The sequence below is a fragment of the Hetaerina americana genome, unplaced genomic scaffold (assembly GCF_022747635.1).
Source record: "Hetaerina americana unplaced genomic scaffold, ioHetAmer1.1.p SCAF_6, whole genome shotgun sequence".
Lineage (NCBI taxonomy): Eukaryota > Metazoa > Arthropoda > Insecta > Odonata > Calopterygidae > Hetaerina > Hetaerina americana.
In genome coordinates, this window is record NW_027287205.1 from 24,103,192 (window position 1) to 24,126,200 (window position 23,009).

Genomic DNA, 23,009 nt, shown 5'->3' on the forward strand with positions numbered 1-23,009 from the left:
TTATCAGCTATTTGGGATAAGTAAAATGGTTAAAATTAATTTTAGTTCCCTGCAAACTAAGTTGATGCTGCAGATGCCCAGAGTCGACCCAACTTTCTGATGCAATGCGCACTCAACACTTAATCACCTCTCCCAGAGTCTCAGCGCGATCCTTCCCAACTGTTCCTTCCATCCGATTTCTCCAACCGCCCCCTTCACCCCCAGAACATGGGAGTGTACGCCTACATTGTCGGTTCTGACAATGCCCGTCCAGTACCACTCTCACCTCCAAATTCCTCAGTAATCTGAAACTACAAGCAAACTGCGCTCATCCCAAACTGCATCTAGTTCAGAGGTCCGTCTATACAGTCCAACGCCGTCCCGTCGGAGCATTTATCCTTTCGCTCATTGCATGTAGGCCCTACTCCAAGGCACCGCCTTTATTAAGGTCCTACCCTCAAACGCTCCTCCCTGAAAACCACCTTTCAGTTTCCGCTTTTCTAATTCCCTCCTGCTACTACAGCACCCACATTATACGCATAAGGATTGTTCGGCGTCCGTTAGGTACCAGAGATGCATCCTATTCATAAAAAAGTTACAGAAGCGAGCATAGCAAGTTCTTGTGAAAATAATATGCCATTGACTTTCCAAAAATGTTTTCAAGATACTTAAATGATGTCCAACTTGAGTGCTACTGAATAAACGTTACGACAAATTTTGGCATATCTATAGGTACAACTGGTAAAAATATAACGAAGCTGATCAAACTGTTAACTTAACATAAATTAAACAATCTTTTACAGGTGTCGAAAATAATCGTCCGTCTGGTGAAGAGGAATAACTGAGCCGTTTCAAGACGAAATCATAATCCGTTGGAAGAAGAGCCACCGATGGAGAAATCGATTACAAGGAATTCCTAATGTGAGTCCATCGTACAGTTTTTACCCCCTTATTTGCAGGTTGTTTTACGAGTGTCATTTAACCCAACCCGATTTACGGAAATGTTTGCTAAACCACATTTAAAAATTTTACAAAAGATTATTTAATCTTCCAAAAATAATCTTTCCATAGACTTTTTAGCCGAGCAACTTTTTATCGTAGGCTATTGGGCAATAGTTGGACAAGTAATAAAATTTAATTCATATCCGTCTGCATACAGTTTCTTCGCAAAAATATTTATTGTTGCGCAAGTGGTGAATCAGCGTGGTTTAAAATGCAAAGTTAACCATCTGAATGAATAAACGCCTTGTATGGTTTCAAGTCGGATGTTATAATATGGAATCTACGTCTACACAATACCCCACAAGGAGTTGCATGAACTTGTGGCAAGGGGTGGTAAGTCACCAGCCATTACGCATATGTTCCCACTATTTTCTCTTGCACCCAGAGAGCCATAAAAACCGCCAGGAAAGGAGGTAAACGCACATCATTCATGCACATGCCAACACATGTTACGAGCATTACATGGTTAGGATTATTTTCTGTTTCTACGCAAAGAGGACAAGAAAAAACATAACAAAAGGGCGGTCATACATGCAATTCAGACACTTAATACCGGTTATCATTCTAAATATTTCGGACGCACAATTCACAAATACAATAGACTATCAACGCACTCCCCACCCGGCAAAAGGGCTCACGGCAAGGTACGTTTGAACGGAAGACTCTGAGAGACTTTTGTGGAAGTTTAATCATGCATGCACGTCTTTTCTAAAGCTTATACAAAATATTTAATTAGATTCTTCCACATTTTATTGTTGTCACAAATAGTGGGCGGGAAAAATTAATACTTGAATCTATAAGTTCGACGGTCTCTTTTATTTTGTGACAATTCTCGGTCCTACCAATGTAATTAGGGTGCTTATTACATCTCCAATGTCGGATGCAAAACCACACGCATCATCTTTGTCATTAGTTTAATCTAGCCCTGAGTCTTAGCATATCTTACGGTTCCCACCCAAAATTCTGTGTTAAGTGTGTGATTCTTTGTCCCCATTAGTATGAATTTTTCGCACTCCTATTGGCTTTTCTCTGTACCTTATTTAATTCTGTAAACAATGTTTTCTAAAATGGATCCCATACGCTTGACGTACTCTATACGATACTCTATGTTAGGTTTTAGTAAAGAGAATCTGCACGTTTCGTTCACTTTTTCGTTGCCACACCTTCCAACTAAACGTTAGACGAATGCGCGCGTTTTTAGCGCCCCTCCGAAAATAGTGCTTATGGTTTTCCCAAGTAAAATCCGATGTGACTACGAACCCCAAGTATTGTACTTCATCCGTGATGCTCATATAAAAATTCGATTTGATATGTTGGTAACATTTGGTCATTTTTTCTATTCTTTAAGAAATACATAACGGTACATTTTTTCGTATATAATTCGAGGTCTCATTTTTCACACCATTTTAAAATGTTGTTTAAGTTAGTTTTCACGATCTGCGGCATTCGCTATTTCCCTGTAGATTACACTGTTGCTGGCCAAGAATCTTACGGAAACAACAGCCCCATATTCCCTAATATCTATTCCAAAGTTCTAATACCATCTAGGCGACCGCAAGCAAGTTTCCGGACATGAGACGGAATAGTATACGTGTCGTAAAATGCTTCCGGTATCTCAAGAGACCTAAAGTAGTTCGGAAAGTTAGACCTCTCTCGACTGGACGAATGATACAGTTCTGCCGCAACGGCTTGATGGTTCTTTGAAAATGTAATTGACACCGCAGTACTAACTGCATGTGATTTACCACGCCACAAACTTATTTGGAAATCCTTCGGTCATCCGTTTACAGGCAAGCAACCTCTTGTCGGTAACCGGATGAATTATATATCACGAGGCTGCCATCGGAGGTGGCAGGAGTGTAGGATTTTTTCAAAACCACTTCAAACACGTGAATTATAGACTTTTATGTTGAATATACTTTCTTTGGAATGTGGGACGAAGTATTAAGTCGATGAGATTTTGCTACAAAGTATGCCCAAATTTTAGAGCTCTTGAAGTGAAGGTGAAATTAAGGGAAACTCTTCTACCTCTGACGACTCTTTTCAAATCGTACGCGTAAATTTCATCTCAATTAAAATATATTTAACTGAAAAAGCGAATAATTAAAACGATATCTTTCAGTTTTGTTTTCTTTTTCAATTTCCCTTTATGGAACTGAATTAAAGTCGCAAATTAAACTATTGGGAATCAACGAATTCAAGGCTTACCAATGCGATAGGGTGCAAAAAATAAAATACTCATAAGACACTTTAATACTAAAAGGTATTTTTATTTCATTTTTGTTACTGAGAAGTGCTATGATAGTCACACACGCTCTAGCGATATTTTACAGTATACGGATTAAATTGGATAAATAAACTTCAGTACTCTTAGCGTTATTTCTACGTTTAATACACCAATTTCATTGGTATGAATTTAATCTGAATCATCCAAATATGTTAAACGAAATTAGAACTTTTCATTATAATTATTTTAGGTTAAATACATTTATACCCACTATTTCGTAGCTATTCAAGTGTGAATATTCAGTCTTCCCCAGACCTGGCCTCTCTCTAGTTATGAAATGGTTTTATAACTTATATTTTAAAGAAGAAGATACAACGATAAGTAAAAACGTTTGATAATTCTTATATGGGAATCCTAAATTCACGCAAAACGCCTACATTTTGAAGCATGAAATGTACATTAATTACAAATGCAAAACTGTGAGACATAGGTTAAACGAGACGCGCCTAGGCAATCGTGGGATGCGCAATCTCTTAGGGAGGTTGGCAAGGGCATTGCCCGCCGACATCCAGATCGACGGGAGCCGTCTGCTCGTGAGTGTCTGAATTGAAGCCTTAGGGGCTGTTCGATGGCTTGGTGCGGGATGGTAAGAGGAGGCTGAAGGGTGGACATGTATTAGAATGGGAGGAGGGGTGGAAATGGGAGGCGTTGGAAGGGCTGCAGTCAGGTTCTCACGTCACGTCTCAGGCGGTCGCTAATGGAAGTATTATTACCCTGGAAACGCCTACTCATATCCCCTGTTGACGACCACCCACGTGACCTCATCTGCATGCAGCCATTCTTGCTTCGGCCTCTTCTCATTCCTTCCCGAAGTCCATATATTCCAGTAGTCTCGCTTAAAAGTTCCACATAGGCTGACATTGAATTGAGAGGACGTAAATCATAAAGCAGTCTCGCTTCTTTCTCCTAGCTTCACTAAGCGGCTTTATGTTTAAAAATGTTGCTGTCTATAAGAACAAATTAAGATGACATTTATCAACTTTTTATCCATGGATGACTGCTAAATTTTTGTCGAAAGTACTTGTTTTATATCAATAGATATTCTAAATGTGGTCTTTTGAAATTGGCTGGCATTAAAGCTTAAAAAAATGAATTTTTCAAATCATGTTTTTAAGTTAAAGAATGTTGAATGAAATGACATGCAATGAATTAATACTTTTTTAGTTATTATGGTCACAACTAATGTACTTTGATATTAAATATCTTTATGAAATATGGTAAAGAACTGTGTAAAGTGGCGAATGAGTGTAAAACTATAAGCAGTTGAATATTACGCATGATTTATTTACAAATGAAGAAAAACCGCCGCTATATTGGTCATGAATCAATGAATGTCGTGTTTACATAACGCTTGTGAAAGATTTCTATTGTGTACTCATTAATTTTTTATGCGCGATAATAAGCACAGGAAGACATGTTCCGATAAAATCTAATTTAGCGGATAAAATGGTTTTGAAATAGAGGCAAAGAACACGTTTAATTACGTTTTTTGGATCAAAATACGCGTTCGAAATTATTCTCATGACTTTAATTCATAAAAGAACGCTTATTGAATCACCTGACCTTTTCATGCAGCTTAATTGATATTGTTTTAACTTGGTGCTATAATAACAGCAACGGGATCTAAAAAGGTTTGTCTATGTAGAATACCAAATTTGAGAGTTCGAATCTCATTTTCAAACTGTTGAATGTAACAACATTTTAGACTAAGGTATCCAATTATTCATCGGTTAACGTATCCCATCTACGTTCACTGCGAAGAGATTTGAAATTGATAATGATTAGGGCTCTACAGTAGAATTCTATGGTATTCCGATTAACTTTATGAAACTTCATGATAAATTGAAATTAAGTAAATCTTTGTAATTCAAAGATTTTATTTATAACTTTAAAAATAAAAAAAATACCTTAAACAGGTTCATTTTTTAACATTTCACGGTTGAGTTTGAAACTTTCTCTACCAGATTATAAGCTCATGGCTAAAATGTGCAAGTATCGAGGTTTTATCTTTATAAAGAAAATTAAATCCTCGATATATGTGGCGTAGCACCATTGGGTGGGTCCTTTGAAAGTAATTTGGTTATCACGCATTCTCATTCGTGTAATGAACCTTGTTACTCCCAATTTAACCAGCCCGTGAGATATTCTGTGCCCATGTATTTTCAGGGGAATCACAGGACCCGCAGTATACAAACACGTTCACTGATAATGAAATTAAGAATACAAAGTAACTTCCACAAGGTTGAGCCAGAAACAATTGAATACGTTCACTGATATTTGAATACGGTTCTTGCATGCCTGTTACAATAAGACGACGTCCTTTAGTCTGTCTGCACTACAAGCCATGTATGCTGATCGGTAGATTTCAGACTATCATCTTGTATATCCGTAAATTCCTACTACTTATTTCAAAATCTAGAGCTGAAGGTGAAGTCCCGAATGAGCGGCTTTGGCCGATGTATTTTGGTTTTTCAGTGTAAAATTATTAGCTCAATGTTATGAGTTTTTATTTTTCATATTATTCATGTAATTTTTCCGATATATCAAAATCTTATGGGGCACTATTTTGCCTCAGATATTGGTACCCAGACATCCCTGATAGAGCTCGACACAAATTGATCCCAATATAGGTATAATCTAGTACCTACCTTGCCCACCAATAGTTTCTGAGGGATATCTCGGATATAAGATCTTCCTGAGAAGGCATAGGTATCAAAGGAAATCAACTGGCACCCCCTATTATGATATGTGAATTCCAAACGTTGCTTGGCTTAGTAAAAGGTTAGCTCCAACCTAATCTGTCAAACCAAATTTTGGATTGGATTATGCGTTTTAAATGTACGTATCATCAAGAAAGGTGTGGTTAAAATATACATCTCTGGGTTTCATACTAATGATATGTGATTACAAAATTTTAATTTTCTCAATGTTCCCATTGTGGATATAACCATGTACTCATAGAGTCGTTGACACTTAGCCACGATCAGTCGCTGTATTGAAATTATGTGTTCTAAATCTCAGCCTTCATCAACGAAACAAAGTCTTATAGTTTAACAAATAAATTCGTTTAAATTTTGAAAAAAACATGGTTAGTGTAGGTTAGATAATTCAGGCAATACACGCTATTTTGGATGTAATCATAATTTTTTTCATGCCAGTAGTGCTAGAGAAGCTGTAGGTAGAAATCTGTGGTTACTCCTTTCTAAAAATTTTATTCAATATGTCCTATTTAAAGATGCCTCATTGTTTTTGACTTGTTTTTCAATATAAAATGACAATTGAATTAAACCGTTGAAATACTGGAATTAATTTAATGTGCAGAAGATAATTTCTGCGATTATTCGCGGATCTTTCGAGTTGTTTGGTTAATTACTTTAATTAACCATATTTTCAATGAGGTATTTGTATAAATTGTAGCAGTATTTTGAACTTTAATTAAAAATAACAAAATGTATATTATGTCATATTAAATGAGTAATATAAGTGCGAAACCCAGTTAAAAAAAGAAAGAATCCAGTGTAAAAGTGTACACATACTGTGGTGAAAACTGAGAAAAACGCCATTAGATACAAATTAAAGAAATCGTGAAGTGAAATTCACAAAATCCAAAAGTGAAAATACTGGGCTCGGCATCACACCGTTCAAGTAGGGTCGTGTAGTGCGTACAATTTATTAGAACTGGCACCCTTTTTCAAATTTTCCTCTCTTTTCAGGTTAATATCAAATTGGTGCAGTTTAACTATTTCACAAATGAAAAATATAAATTTATTTTGTAAGGATTAATTTTTTTATGCATATTGTCGCTCAAACCTAAAGCCTTCCTCCCTGGAAAGCATAATTTCCACAATATAATGAAAACATGGTGATTACTAATACAAAATTTCTGTTTGTTGCATAAAATTAGGGTTTATTTCATTTTGAAAGATAAATATGTGTTTATTCATTTATTAAGCATCAAATTCACTGCCACACCGCCGAATTCATCAAACGATCAGTCACTTTGGAATGTATCTCTTAAAAGTCCAAACGTTCATAATTCTCCATGGTTATAAATATAATAATACTCATAAAATATTTATCACTCAATTTATTCATTTTATTCCTTAGAGAGGATAGGGCATATTACTTTTATTGTGTCTCATTCAATGGGCTGCTTTCGACTGTTACCGGATTTCAAGAGGAAAAAATTTCTGAATGGCGTTCTTTCATAAAAAGTAAAGTGATGAAATTCGCTGTAGAATACCCGTCATTTTTTTAGGTTTCGGGGAAATGTCTTTAATTAAGATCACTGTAAAGAACATGGATAAGAATTTCTGGAAAGGAGACATTTTTTTTAATACGAGAACTACCTTTATTACCTGATTCTCGTGCTATCCCTAGCAAATGGAAAACAATGTGACAGTATTCAATACAACTGGTTGGGTTTATATATCATAACCCTGTCATTTTTTCTGCCAGAAAAAAATAATTTATGATATTAAAGCAAAATTAATTACATTCCAATTACAGTAAAAATCAAAGGGTGCAAGTAGTAAAATGTAAAAGTGACCATTATAGAATGTCATTTTTACTTATTTCCACCATACTGCATGTCATTAAGCGTATGCAATTTACCATTTGGAAAAACCAACACTGTCGTAACTCTTTAAACGGGAATAATCAAATCAATGCCGTTTTTTAGTGCTAAAAATGTAGAATCCCCCTCTATAACTGGATAATTAATGTAGTATATACTCAAATATCATGATATAATCAAAATGGATTTTTACTCTTCGAGTAACTAGCACTGAAATGAAATAAGAGTATGGAGTAAAGTTTACATATTTTTCTGGAGGCCTATTGGCTAGTAAAACAATAGAGAATAAGGAATGTATGACCAAGGGTATTATGAAGCCCGAACCAATTAGGTAAAATTAATGACTTAATCGCAGTTGAATTTATTATTCATGCTTGAAAAGTGAATGAATTTTACGCTCGAAGCCAAAATTTAAAAAATCAACAATAATGAAAAATGTATATGTATTCACATATATACTATATATAAATTGACTTTGTAAAGTATAGGTTTTAATCTTTACAGCGTAATATAGACATCATTTCCATTGTAAAAATCCGTGTTGATTGTAAATGAATTTTGAATTTTTATTTTCAAGAGAAGAACGACGAAACATTGAGGTTTTACATTCTTATAATCGATTTATTCGTGAATAACTTACGCAACCATTGGTCATAAATGTTTACCGTAAAGACTGATGTTGTCTAGTAGGCAATGAGTTTTTCACATTACGTTAAGCATTTTTCCCAGTATTTCAATTTTAGATGGCCAACAAAGCCTGAGCTAATATGTTTACTACCATGTCTTTACTCAATACTTAAATAATAAATTCTAGTTGGAAGAAAAAATGTTATTGTGTTGTTCATACGAATACATTCATTAATGCGATGAGGTGGTCGTCAATTTTAATCAATTACGATTGAAGTTCGAATGTGTTATGAGGTTGGAAGGCTGTTGAAAAGACAATATAACTCGATTCTCTATTTTCTAGATTTTTCCAACGCTTATCTCTCAACACAGTTGCATTAAAAAAAACCCGTAACCCCTTTCAGCCCCAAAAATATCCCTTTCCGGCTTCTCCGGAATTCGAAGCCACACTGCAGTAATACCTCTTGTAATGATAATACTATCAGCATTTTCGAGGGCCCACTCAGCTCGGAGATATGGAAATTCTCCCAAGGAATCCTCCTTTAATCGCACTCATTGGATCCAGATGCCGGTTTGGCAAAAGCAGACATTTTATGGAATTAAAAAAAGGTAATTTCGGGCCCCCGTTAAGAGAGATGAGAGACGGAAAGAAAGAGATCGTGTTGCCGTCAAGATCGCTATAACCTCTTGGTTGGGAAGGGGGTTGAGAGGAAGGAGGGAGGGCTGCAGGGTTAGAGGATTGGGTAGGGGGGAGGTGCGCTAACTCGGCAGGGGAAAGAGCGGCGGTTAGGCCACCTGGCGTCTTCTGGCCGTAATAGTTGGTTAGCGTTAAGGCCTCGAGAGGGCGAGGGCGTAAAACAGGATACGCGGAAATCCTAAAGGAATAGCAAAAAGCAATTCAGGACGGTTTTTACAGCCAACCCTTAAAAAAAACATGCGAGTGAGTGGGAGCGTGGTAGAGTTGTGGAGAATGGAATGAATGGTGGAAATGGAATGGTGGGGGAATAAGGATATGAAGAGGGGGTTTCGGAAGGAAAAAATGCAACAATGCAAGGAACATAGGCAGTATATATTTATCCACAGAAATGAAGTATGAATCGTATTTGCACTCATCATTGCCCAAATATAGCGAAATCTGAAAGAATGAAATCGTGTTATTAAACAACACGGTCTTCAGAGAAACGTTGATAAAGAAATTTAGCTAATTCTGATTTAAAAAATATACAATTAATTTATTTTGCTCCATACTTATCTTCTCCATGTTTTCGGACTAATTAACAAGAAGATTCAAACATGTGATATACTTATATAGTTATGAATTCTTTGAATAAGTAAGTTTATTTTCAATAATTACAGTCATATACCACGTGCGGTGACTAAACTTCGGATTTCTTCACGTCTAAGGTTCTTTAGAACCTGTATTTTCTTAATATCACATGGCATATATTAAATTTGGAAAAATTGTTTTGCCTCATGCGACTTGAAATGAAAATTCTGTAAGCAGCAGACTCCACTCCCCAAGAGAGAAATATATTTACCGAAATTAGTTAGAGATGAGTCATAATATACGAGGGTCATCCGGAAAGTAGTACCCGTTCGTGAAATAAAGACACAAAAGTAAATATTAACAAACATAAAAAATTTTATTTGAAAGAGGATACTTTAAACTACTTCTCAACATAATCTCCAAGCAAATTAAGGCATTTGTCATAACGTGTGACAAGTTTCTGTATTCCTGCTGCATAGTCCTTCGCCGCCAGCTCATTGAGATACGCGAGGGACCCATCTTGCACAAATTTTTGCATAATGCAGATGGTGTTTAACAATTTCATGAACAATTGTTCGAGAAACATTGGGAAAATGCTCACAGATGTCATCAATTGTGACGCGCCGATCGTTCCTCACGAATTCGTCAACTGAGCTCACCAGTTGGTCTGTAATGACAGACGGTCTCCCCGAACGCTCATCGTCGTGTGTGTTCCCCCTCCCCATGTTGAAGTTGCGACACCACCGCCGAACAGACGACTCGTCCATTACATTGTCTCCATACACCTCCTTTAATTGGCGATGAATATCACATGGGCGAACGTTTCTTGCATTGAGGAATTTAATCACTGCCCTCACTTCACAACTGGCGGCGTTCTCAATTTTTTTAAACATTGTAAACAATCACAGAAACAACACAGGCAATGCTAGCGTCACGCAACTTGGCTCAGAGAAGGCAGACAAGCCACTGAAGCTATCTGACCTCGTCCAGCGGCTACTCGCGTCGTCAGCACTTCATGCGGCACGAACGGGTACTACTTTCCGGGTGACCCTCGTATATTGATTCCCGAAGGCAAAGAAATATTTTTCTTGGAATAACTTCCATATATATCTGTGTGTGTGTGTGTGTGTATATATATATATATAAATAGATATATATATACATACATATACATATATATATACTTACATATATATATATATATATATATATATATATATATATATATATATATATATATATATATATATCCCTCCCCGGACTACAACCTTGACGTGGTGGAAGGGCTTGTGCGTTCCGATGACCCCTAGAGCCGTGCTGGCGGGAGTAATAAAAATTGCTCCTGGTAGGGTCACCCATGCCAGATAGGTCGAAGGTTAGGAGCCGGACGAAAGGTAGTTCACGCAGCGTCTGTTCCTCAGTGAGGCGGCTGCAATGGCGTCTGACCCCAGTGGGGCGGCCAGTAAGTGATGGTGTCACGTTAAAAACACTATTGAGGAAGGCAACGGGAAACCACCTCAATTATCATTCCCAAGAACAATGTGATGGACAATAGAGATATTTTGAGTCCTGGCAACCACGGGGCTCGGCCCAATCGGCCGTGTGTCGTGCCCGGCAGCGGGGGAGGCAAGGCTTCCGCGGTCGTCATCCCACGAAACCCATGCAAGGGAAAACCAGCAGCAGCAGGACAGAAGACGCAGGAGAAGAAGACAAAATTAGTTAGAATAGGAACGTGGAATGTTAGGACAATGATGAGGACAGGGAAATTGGAGAATGTTAAGCGAGAGATGGAAAGGGGAAATATAGATGTTTTAGGTCTATGCGAGGTGAGATGGAAAGATAGCGGGGATTACTGGAGTGATAAGTATAGAATAATATACAGAGGTGGGGACGAGAGCCAACGAGGGATTGCCATAGTATTAAATGAAGAGGTAGGAAGAAGCGTAGTCAACATAGAGCAGGTAACGGATAGAATACTACTAGTGGAGATAAAAGCAGAACCGACGAACTTAGTTATTATTCAGGTATTCATGCAACCGAGCAACCACAAGGAAGAAGAGGTCGATAAGATATACGATCAGTTAGAGGACATGATCGCGTGTGTTCCAGCAGGGAAACATTTGATAGTGAAGGGGATATGAATGCGACGGTAGGCGAAGGAAGAGATGGTGATGAGGTGGGCGACTACGGTTTAGGCACGAGGAATGACCGCGGGGAGAAAGCAGTTGAGTTCTGCAGGAGACAGGGGTTAGTCATCACCAACACTTGCTTTAGACACCACAAAAGACCCAGGTATACATGGAAAATGCCAGGTGACTCAGGAAGATATCAGCTATATTATATCCTGGTTAGACACAGGTTTAGGAATAGTGTGATAAATTCCCACAGCTTTCCGGGAGCGGATGCGGACTCACACCACAATTTAGTTGTTATGAAATGTAGCGTACGTTTCAAAAAGATAAGGCAGGGGCGGCGAGTTAGAAAATGGAATGTAAAAGCGTTAAATGGGTTGAAAAGAAATAAATACAAAGAGGCGGTAGAGAAAATCATGGAGGATGGTAAAGGGCTTAGTACTATTGAAGAAAAATGGGGAATGATCAAGAAGGGGTTGTCTAAAGCCGCAAAAGACACTATTGGAACCGTTAACGCTAAAAGGACTAGGAAACCATGGATCACGGATGAGATGATTACAAAGATGGATGAGCGGCGAAAATGGAAGAATATAAATACAGAGTTAGGCAAAATGAAGTAAAAAGAATTGAACAATAAATTGAGGCGGGCAACAAATAAAGCAAAAGAAGCATGGTGGAAGACGCAGTGCGAGGATATGGAAAGTCTGCAGAGGAAGGGTGAAATCGGTGCCTTGTACAGCAAAGTTAAATCGTTATCGGGAAGTAAGAAAGGAAGAGCTATGCTAACAGTTAGAGATAAGGCGGGTAAGGTAATAGTTGACGCAGGAAAGATCCAAGAGAGATGGAAGGAGTATATAGAAGAACTGTATGGTAAAGAACTCAGACCAACAAAGTTAGACATTGAAAAAGAAAATGACATAGAGGAGGACAGCTTAGGTCCAGGCATACTAGACAATGAGATAGAAAGGGCATTAAGGGAGATGAAACTAAATAAGGCCGTGGGGGTAGATAACATTCCCGTGGAACTTTTAAAATGCTTAGGAAAATGTGGGAGGAAGAGGCTATATGGGCTGATCCGTAGTATTTATGAGAAGGGAATCTGGCCGGAAGACTTTGTGAGATCAGTTTTAGTTCCTATTCCGAAAAAGGTAAAGGCCACGTCATGTGAGGACTATAGGACAATTACGAGGGTCATCCGGAAAGTAGTACCCGTTCGTGAAATAAAGACACAAAAGTAAATATTAAAAAACATAAAAAATTTTATTTGAAAGAGGATACTTTAAACTACTTCTCAACATAATCTCCAAGCAAATTAAGGCATTTGTCATAACGTGTGACAAGTTTCTGTATTCCTGCTGCATAGTCCTTCGCCGCCAGCTCATTGAGATACGCGAGGGACCCATCTTGCACAAGCTTTTGCATAATGCAGATGGTGTTTAACAATTTCATGAACAATTGTTCGAGAAACATTGGGAAAATGCTCACAGATATCATCAATTGTGACGCGCCGATCGTTCCTCACGAATTCGTCAACTGAGCTCACCAGTTGGTCTGTAATGACAGACGGTCTCCTCGAACGCTCATCGTCGTGTGTGTTCCCCCTCCCCATGTTGAAGTTGCGACACCACCGCCGAACAGACGACTCGTCCATTACATTGTCTCCATACACCTCCTTTAATTGGCGATGAATATCACATGGGCGAACGTTTCTTGCATTGAGGAATTTATTCACTGCCCTCACTTCACAACTGGCGGCGTTCTCAATTTTTTTAAACATTGTAAACAATCACAGAAACAACACAGGCAATGCTAGCGTCACGCAACTTGGCTCAGAGAAGGCAGACAAGCCACTGAAGCTATCTGACCTCGCCCAGCGGCTACTCGCGTCGTCAGCACTTCATGCGGCACGAACGGGTACTACTTTCCGGATGACCCTCGTAGTTTGATATCCCACGCAGCTAAAGTTGTTCTCAGGATCATAAAAAAAAGGATAGAGAGTAGGGCAAATGATTACTTAGGGGATGATCAGTTTGGATTTAGGAAGGGGAGAGGTACGCGTGATGCCATTGCAGTAATGAGATTATTAATCGAGAGGAATATAGAACACAACCAGGAGGTATTTGCCTGTTTCGTAGATTTCGAAAAAGCGTTTGATAGAGTGAATTGGGAAAAACTAATGAGTATATTGCAGAAAATAGGAATAGATTGGAGGGAAAGGAGGCTAATCCGCAACCTGTACATGTCTCAGACTGCTCAGGTGCGGGTGGGAAACGGGGAGTCAGGATGGGCAGTGTTAGGAAGGGGTGTAAGGCAGGGTTGCCCATTATCACCGTTGCTGTTCAACCTGTATGCAGAGGAAATGATTAAAGAGGCATGGGAAGAACTCGAGGTAGGAATGAAAGTGGGCGGGGAATTCGTAAAATCAGTTAGGTTTGCTGATGACCAAGCTTTAGTATGTCAGTCAGCCAAGGGGCTGCAAGCGTTGCTGAGTGAATTGGAAATTCAGTGCGACAGCTATGGGATGAGAATCAATATTAATAAAACAAAGGTTATGCGATTTTCTAGAAAGAAAAAGGCCAAGCTTAACATTAAAATAGGAGGGCAAAAACTAGAGCAGGTAGAGCAGTTTACGTATCTCGGTAATGTTTTGGACCAACACGGTCAAAGTAGTAGGGACGTAAGGAGAAGAATTGCGCTAGGCAGAGATGCTTTCATAAGGAGGAGGGAGTTGATGACAGGGACGTTGAGTAAGGATGTTAAGAAAAGACTCGTAAAAACTTTGATATGGAGCGTAGCTATGTACGGCGCGGAAACATGGTCATTGAAACAGGAGGATAGACGTAGATTTGAGGCTTTTGAAATGTGGGTGAGGAGAAGAATGGAGAAGGTGAAATGGACAGAGAAGAAAACAAATGAGGAAGTACTCGGTATGGTGGGCGAAGAGAGGGGTTTGTTGGGAGCAATCCTATGGAGGCAGGAAAAGTGGATGAAGAGGGTGTTGACCGGCAGTGGGATGTTGAAGACTGTGATAGAGGGTAGAATGTTGGGCAAAAGAGGAAAGGGAAGGAACAGGATAGGGATTTTGGACGGGATGAAGGGAGGAAGAAAGTACTCAGAGATGAAGAGGGACCTGATATAGAGTAGGATGATGGATTTTGTGTTTTGTTAGGAGTAATAAAATATTTGTTTGGTAGTTGTGTCCATCCAAAAACCTACCTTAACCGGTAGATTACCTTAAAAAAAAAAAAATATATATATATATATATATATATATATATATATATATATATATATATATATATATATATATATATAAATATATATATATATATAAATATATATATATCTTTATTTTGGTGTTTTTATTTTATAGGAAGCGTTTTATCTTGCATACTTCACGTTGAATAAATATGATAGAAAACCAGTTAAATGGGGCAGGTATATTTAGAAATGGCTTAACATGCAAAAATTACATATATTAGTATTAATTACCCTAACTTCATGGTGTTTCATGTTATTAACACTCTCAGATAAGTAGCGCGAAGTGCCATCAATTTCAAATTAGGATTTTGGGAAAAAATTGAAGTTCATAACTTTTCGTTATTTAATGTTTCAGTTCATAGCATGTATTTTAGCGAGCAATAATGGCAACTGCGAAAATATTAAAACATATGCATAGTATTTCATGGAACTATCTTAAAAATGTACATAAAATGACTACTTTCGTTTTCTGGACTAGTGTTTAGAAAAATAAATTCACTTCAGTGAACATCAGAATTTTAATAAACAAACGTTTGAACCATATTTTGTTGGTAAAAAATTTTATTTACGACAAAATGCCTTTCCATAGAAGTCCCAAACCGTATTAAGTGTTCTGGAAGCTTATAAATAATATGCGTTCGTTTCCTCACGCTAGAATTAGTCATTAAATTGGTATCAAAGAATCACCTTAAAATTTTCAACCTTTTCATTTAGTGGAAATGAAAGGCGACAGGAATATTGCCTTAATTCCTTGATATAGTTTTGTTCATAGGATTCTGTAAAATAAACTGGTCTCTTGACAAATCCCATTCACAATGGAGGTGGCTCACTTGAATTTGGATTCCCTGGTGAAGTTCCTCATAGCAGAAAATCGTCGAAAACAGTGAGGGTTAAAAAGTTGGTCTTTTGAAGCCTCCTCCTTTCTCCTCGCCTTACCTCTTCAGAGGTTCTTTCATAAATTTTAACGCGGAAACATTTTCCCTTCCTCTCTCGGAATTATAGGAAGGGATCCTTCCAGTTGTTTCGAAATAAAAAACCTTTCAATCATGTTCTGCGCTTATTAAGGGATTTCCCTCTTAAGTTAGGGTGAAGAAAAAAAGGTTGGATGGGAACGGAAGGATGAGAGTAAGGAGTATCTCTTTGTTTCTGCTGAGAAGATAATTAGGCCCAGCACGCCAATGATGGTAAAGGGCAATGGAAGATAGCGGGAATGGAGCGATGGGTGGAGCGGCGTAAGAACCTGTCTTTATTCACCCCCCTCCCGGAAACACTTCCTGCCCTCCAGTCATCCCATTAGAGGCCCTCTTCGCGATCGACTCTTACGTTGTGCATAGGCGAGACAGAGCGCGCCCAAAAGGAGGCCCTCTTCGACCGGCAATCTAAACTTCCCTCGTGTTGCAACGTAATGGACCCGTTAAGCATTGTTCGAGTTTATTTTGGCGAATGCGTAATCAGTTCGGAAGGGAACACGGTGGATAAATTCCTTGATCATCATCGAAAGATGATGATTTATTGCGGTTTTATCGTAGTTTAGGGTCAAGGTAAACATATATTGATCTGAGGTTTATTTGAATTCACTGACATAAATCATTACCGGATGTGGAGGCATGTCTATTATGGGTTTAATAACTCTGAGCATCGATTCATTTTGTTGAAACACCATCAGTCAAAACGGATTCATGCGAAAAATGCCATTGGGCGTTGATAATCAGTCTGAATGCTTCTTTTCTTAGAAGAGTGGGAATACTCAAGGAAACGTCTGCATCTTTAAAAAACACTATAGCAATTATCTGTTATACACTCATATCAAAGAAATACGTAAAATAAAAAAAACAATATTTGGTTATTCTGAGGTGGGTTCATATGCCAAGTGGGAACTCTCTTGCCTCGTCTGTTGTATTATTTTTACGAGAATATATTTGATTCAACATTCCAAAATGGAAATTTCATTAGTTGGAATATGTCATGCGTAAGAAATTTCCATCTAGAAAAAGAGAAAATGAATATATCATTCAATGTAATCATTCAAATATGAATTTCAGGAAACTGCGGAAGATGCCGCGATAGTCACTTTTTGACAGAGTCATCTGCTAATGATTTTAGGCGAATGATTTTTACACTCTGAAATTGCTGAATTGTATTAAATTATGGGTTTAAAATAGATGCATGCTTTTAAGAAATCCGATATTAGAGAATGCAATATGACCAAGTGACTGGTGTCCATGTAAAATCTGGTAGTGTTCCCCTGGAAGAATGCCTCTCACTTGTAATCCAGATATAAATTTCAAATATTGATTAGTTACATATTCATCGCCTGCTTTACTCCTTGAAAATCCAGGTTTCACAATGGCAACCATCCTTATTCTGCTGATATGGTAGTATACAAATGACATATTAAATTTTTCGCCGATCTTACCGTCACAACGGTGCTAATTTTAATATTGTTGCATATGATGAGCAAGCCCATGGACGTAACTAGCGTTATATCCCAATCCTCCAAACAAAAAGGTCTAAAGAAATTATGAGTCCAAGATGGGACCCTAAATTCATTTTGTGTGCTCTTAAATAAATTGAAATTTGAATACTTCACCCAAAATTAGTTTAGAACTTTCTTTATTTTAATGGGGGAGTATATAAATGTATATTTTTATGTTTTGATGAAAATGTTTTCCATTTTTTATAATTGATGAAGTCTTTCAATTATTTTATATCAGTCTGTCAATCATTGTGGCACGTAATAATATTTTCTTCGCACTGCAAATCTGTTTGGTTCTGCAGTCATGCAGCAATGATTTAAGATAAATTTGCCGTCAGTAATTTTTCAACAGAACTAATTGCTTCACTTATATCTCTATTCACACTTGCATCGGTCATTGAGAGAGACTGGTAAGGTGATTATACAATTTTGAAGAGAGACAAAGCAAGTACAAGATTCCATAAATGTATACAACCTTCGAGTAAAGTGTCTTTTGCCTTGATGAATTGCATATCTATCGAATAAAAACTTGTTCAAATGCCAGTGAGGAATGGAGCATCATTTGGCATTACATGAAAAAAGAACGACCGCGTATCATAATTACTCTTCCCTGGGAAATGCATTTCAATGTTGGCTATAATCGTTGTAAGTATATCACTTTCATATCGGAAGTGCCGTTTGTGCAATGGGTAAAGAATAAGCATTGCCAACCTGGACATCAGATCACAGTGCTTGCAACTCAGCCGGTCATACATGATTTCCAAAATAGTACTTCGCGAAGGCAATGAAAGTGAGAACTAGAGGTAATTGACCAGGAGGTTTCGCAAAATGTTTCCAAGATAATAGTATGTTGCCATTGTTACGACTTGAAAAGAATTGAGGTTCAGGGATAAATTAGGTAATTAAGGCAATAAAAGAACAGGACCAGAGCGGTTAGTAGATAATGTTAGGAAGGAAGTGATAAAATTAATTCTGATTGCTAATTAAAGACTTCCCTGATCCCTTTTTCTTTAATGTCGAACTAAAGGTCTTTTGTTCCACACCTAATCCTCAGTCCCTATGTGGACCCCTCCAATATTGCCTTTCACTCGCATTAAACGTTTAACCGCACAAAGTTGTATCTCATTCACCTATCCCTCTGTTTTCTGTAATCGCACTGACGGAATTTGGATAATCGGATTCAAGAATCCATTAACGTTAATGTAATCAGGGCACTGCATAGGATTAACTACTTCAGAGTCGTAGTTATATATTTTTCTGCGCCCAGGAATTAATACTCACACTAAAATACCATCTTATTAATTGTTTAAAGATTTTAAAACCATAGTGAAGTTATAGAATAGATTTATTCTTTTGTTCATGAAATAATTCAATGAAATATTTATACCTTGAACTAGTACTGACGTGTGGAACTACCAATACTTTCATTTTATTTGGTAAATACGCTTGTAAAATTGATTCTTTCATCTGCTAAGAATGGAGACGGCTTTATGCGTACATATTCAATAATATTTGGCATTTTTAAATTATGTTAATTATTCAAACGTACGTTTATAATGCTAAGTGATCGTTTTACATTGACTTTTTTACGCTCCAAAGTTAAAAATATGTAACATTTTTTTGTGTAATGTTAACTTTATTCATACGAGGGTGGTCTTATGGTTATTCGATCTTTGTCCGGGGAAAATATATCACTTATATGACGGGTTGAGACTCTAATCCCCTTCAAATAAGGCCCACTCCATTTGGCCTCCACTCAACTAGACCACCGTTCCTTCGACTGCCTGTCACACTTCTGAAAGGCTCCTTTTGGAATGGTGTTCATCTACATATTTTGCCCCTCTTCCTACTTTCAAAACAACCAGAAGCCAAGTCATGTGTCGTACCTGCCAAAGCCGATGGCGAACAGACGATGATGCGATGCCATGTAATAGGACGATGATGACGAAGTTTTCTTGAAACAAAATTGTAAGCATTAGGTTTTTGAGGAAATAAGATTTGTTTTGTTCATTGCCTTATCACTTCTAAGTGTGAGCACAGAAGTAGAGAGAGTAGGTGAGATATCAAACAAAGGATTTCATTGGTCATACCAATCGCTACAAATTATGTCAAAGTTATTTTACCATAATATTTATTTAAAGATTCCATATATGTTGATAGTGAATTTTTTCTCTAATTTTTTACTATTTGAATATGCTTGACAAAATAACCTCTTCAATTATTTAGTTATCAATCGGTATCATTGGTTTGATTGGTACATGTTAAATGCAGTAATCAATTTAATTGGCCCTAAACTAACAATTTGATACCATCAAGAAAAGAAGTAGAATGGAATTTCTCTAGTATTAATTATGCGAGTCTTTAAGCTTGTTTCTTCATACTTCCTTCTTTTCCCATATCGATTCACGAGTACTTTTGTATGATAGTTTAGGACTTATAACGTAATCCATCGTCTTAAGATAGGTATTTTGGATTGAAATAGAATTTACTATCCCTCATAAATAAGCCTAGAATTTAAGGACTACGCCTGACATTTCGCCCTACAATAAACTTTTTATTTTAATTTCACATTTATACTTTTCATGTCGCCCAATATTCCTATCATTTTCCTCCCCCTATCTTGCATGACTAACATCCTCCCAACCATTTGAGTCTATTATTCTATCGTAAATCCAAATGCTGTAAATATGTTTTTCCTGTGTATTTTATGGTTCTTCCAACGCTCTTTCCCCACCTAATATATTAATTACTATTCATCATTTGATATCTTATCCGTTCATTTTACATTTTCCATCCTTCTCAAACGAACATCTTAAATTCTACCAATAAAACCTATTATTCGACTCCAACGACCAAGTTTCCGAGCCGTATAAAACTACCTTTCATACCGGGGTTTTCACTAGTGCTTTCTTTAGCTCCATGTTAAACGTCCCTGTCATCAATTTCCTCCTCATTTTTTAATCTTATTAACCGAACAAAATTTTTCATTTTTATAATTATTTCAATTCAAAATTGATCCTGGAAGATTCCAGAATTGATTAATCTGTTCAAAAATATACAATTAGTCATAATTTATTTAAACTGATGGGTCTATAAGGTCTGTTCAAAAATTAATGAGACTTTTTTGCCCTCGGATTGACGGACGGGCGGCGGTTTGTCCGGCTGGGTTCAAGGGAGAGGAGTCGGAGGATAAGTGGAGGTTACTGTCAGTAGGCTCCCAGCCATTGCTGAGTGTGGATGGTTATAATGAACCGGTTGTTAGAACAACGCCACCAAATTTTGCGTGAAACTGGGCAAAACCAGGAAAGAGACTCATGACATACTCAAGACACCTTATAGTGATATCGCCATGGGGAGATCGTGTGTTTTTGACTAGTGCAAATTGATTTGGGAAGTTAGAGAAAATGTTGAAGACGCCGAACGTTGAACGTTTAGGAAACCTTTTGATCTCAATAAGTTAAAAAAATTGCAAGAGTGAAAGCTTTGTAAGACATGGATCGCAGATTAATTGTTTCCATAGTTTCGAATGAACTTGGTATCCCTTAAAGTCACATGCATCAACTTGTAAACGAAAACATGGGCATAAGAAAGATGTATGCGAAGTTGGTGCCACGAGTGCTCTCGGACGAACAAATGGAAACTCGCACACAGATCTGTGGAGAGGTTCTTGACTATGCCAATGAGAATCCAAATTCTTTTGACAATGCCCCGCTAGATATTTTTCTCTCTCCCAGCCTAACATCCGTGCTGAAAGGAAGTCACCACGACTCAGTGGAAGCGTTGGAACAGGCCGTGACGAGGGAACTTAGTAGCATTTTGGGTGCCTTCAAGAAGGCTGAAAACCAGCTGGCAGTGGTTTGCGAGCGCACAAGGGTCCTACAGGTATATCAAGATGTATATAAGAGTAGATATATCAATTCGGGCAATGTATTTCTTTAATTTACTCAGTCCTACTAATTTTGGAACAGGTGTTGTATGAATCCCCAGGAATTTGTTATATCCACCTATGTCTATTTTGGCGTCATTATGATCAAGCCACGTCTTGCCTCTCCAGCTGCCGTGAACAGTACACGTTCCCGAGTGCCAGGTTTCGTCGTTTCCTGGACTCTTCCCGCTTATCGAGGAATTCTCTAGTATTTTCCATATTTATTTCTTGGGATGTACAATTGAGGCGGTTTTCCACTTCTTCCTCAGTCGTGTTTTTAACTTGTCGTCACTAACGAAATAGTATCATTATTTTAGTTTATGATAGAGCTCGCCCAGGCCTACGCTCAGCGGCATATGGAGTTCATAGATCAGGGTACGGGGGTCCCGTCATCATAGGTATTGCTAGATATTTACTCCCGGGTAAACTTATTTTTTTATTAATGAAATTCTGTAATTGGAAAAAGGGGATTAAGTTTCCTTTTGCTGATTCAATTTTTTCAGTTAGCTTTGGTTTCCAAGAAATCATACAGATGTGGTTAGGCTGTGGTTAATATCCAATGATCACTTAAATGCTATCTACTGTACAAATACTATTTTTGTAAAATTTATCGCCGTAATAAGTACCAAATTAATTCTTTTTTTGATATGCTCGATTCTGTGGAAATTAATGGCGCAAAATATCCATTTCGTTGAAGAGTTATAGGGAATCTCTGAGTTTGCAAATGAGTTTTCTGAGGCCGATACGCAATTTTCTAGTCACCAATTCGGAAAAAAAAATTGGAGAATTTTATTTTCAGTTAATCACAAGGAGGAAAAGACAGTTTTGACGATAAAATCGAGGCAATAATGGAATAAAAGAAAAGCAATAGTAGGCTATTTGAGGTATGTGGAAAATATCGAGTAAGGTTCAAGAATTAGAAATGATCGGAGAGGGAAAATTGTGAGTTGTCATTTATTCCTTTGATTGTTCATTATATATTGTAATTAATTTCTCATTATTCCGATCAGTGTGATTTAACTAAGGTATCAGAATTTTTTAATTGAATGTCAATCACAAGTGCGGCTACTACACATTATTTTTTAGTCACCTAATCACAGAAATACTCCTCTTGTTACCACATTATTGACGCAATAAATTCAGGATAACTTCATTTATTCGACTCAGCTTATTATTTTATGCTCGTAATCCACTTACGTACTTAAATGGTAAAGAAGTGCATTTTTATTCAATGATACTTCTGGTGCATGAGAAAAAATAATTTAATAATGCTCTACCTCCGGGTACTATTGAGAAACCATGTTACTATTAATTTGTACTACCTTTTTTCTTGTTCTATCATTTTTATTCTCATCCCAGATTTTCGGAAACATTTTTCTATTCTGAGCTTCCTCATATTTAGCCAATGTATATAACACTTCATGCATACCTAATAGTTCTCATCCTGCAACTAGATATCACATTTTATTTTCCCACC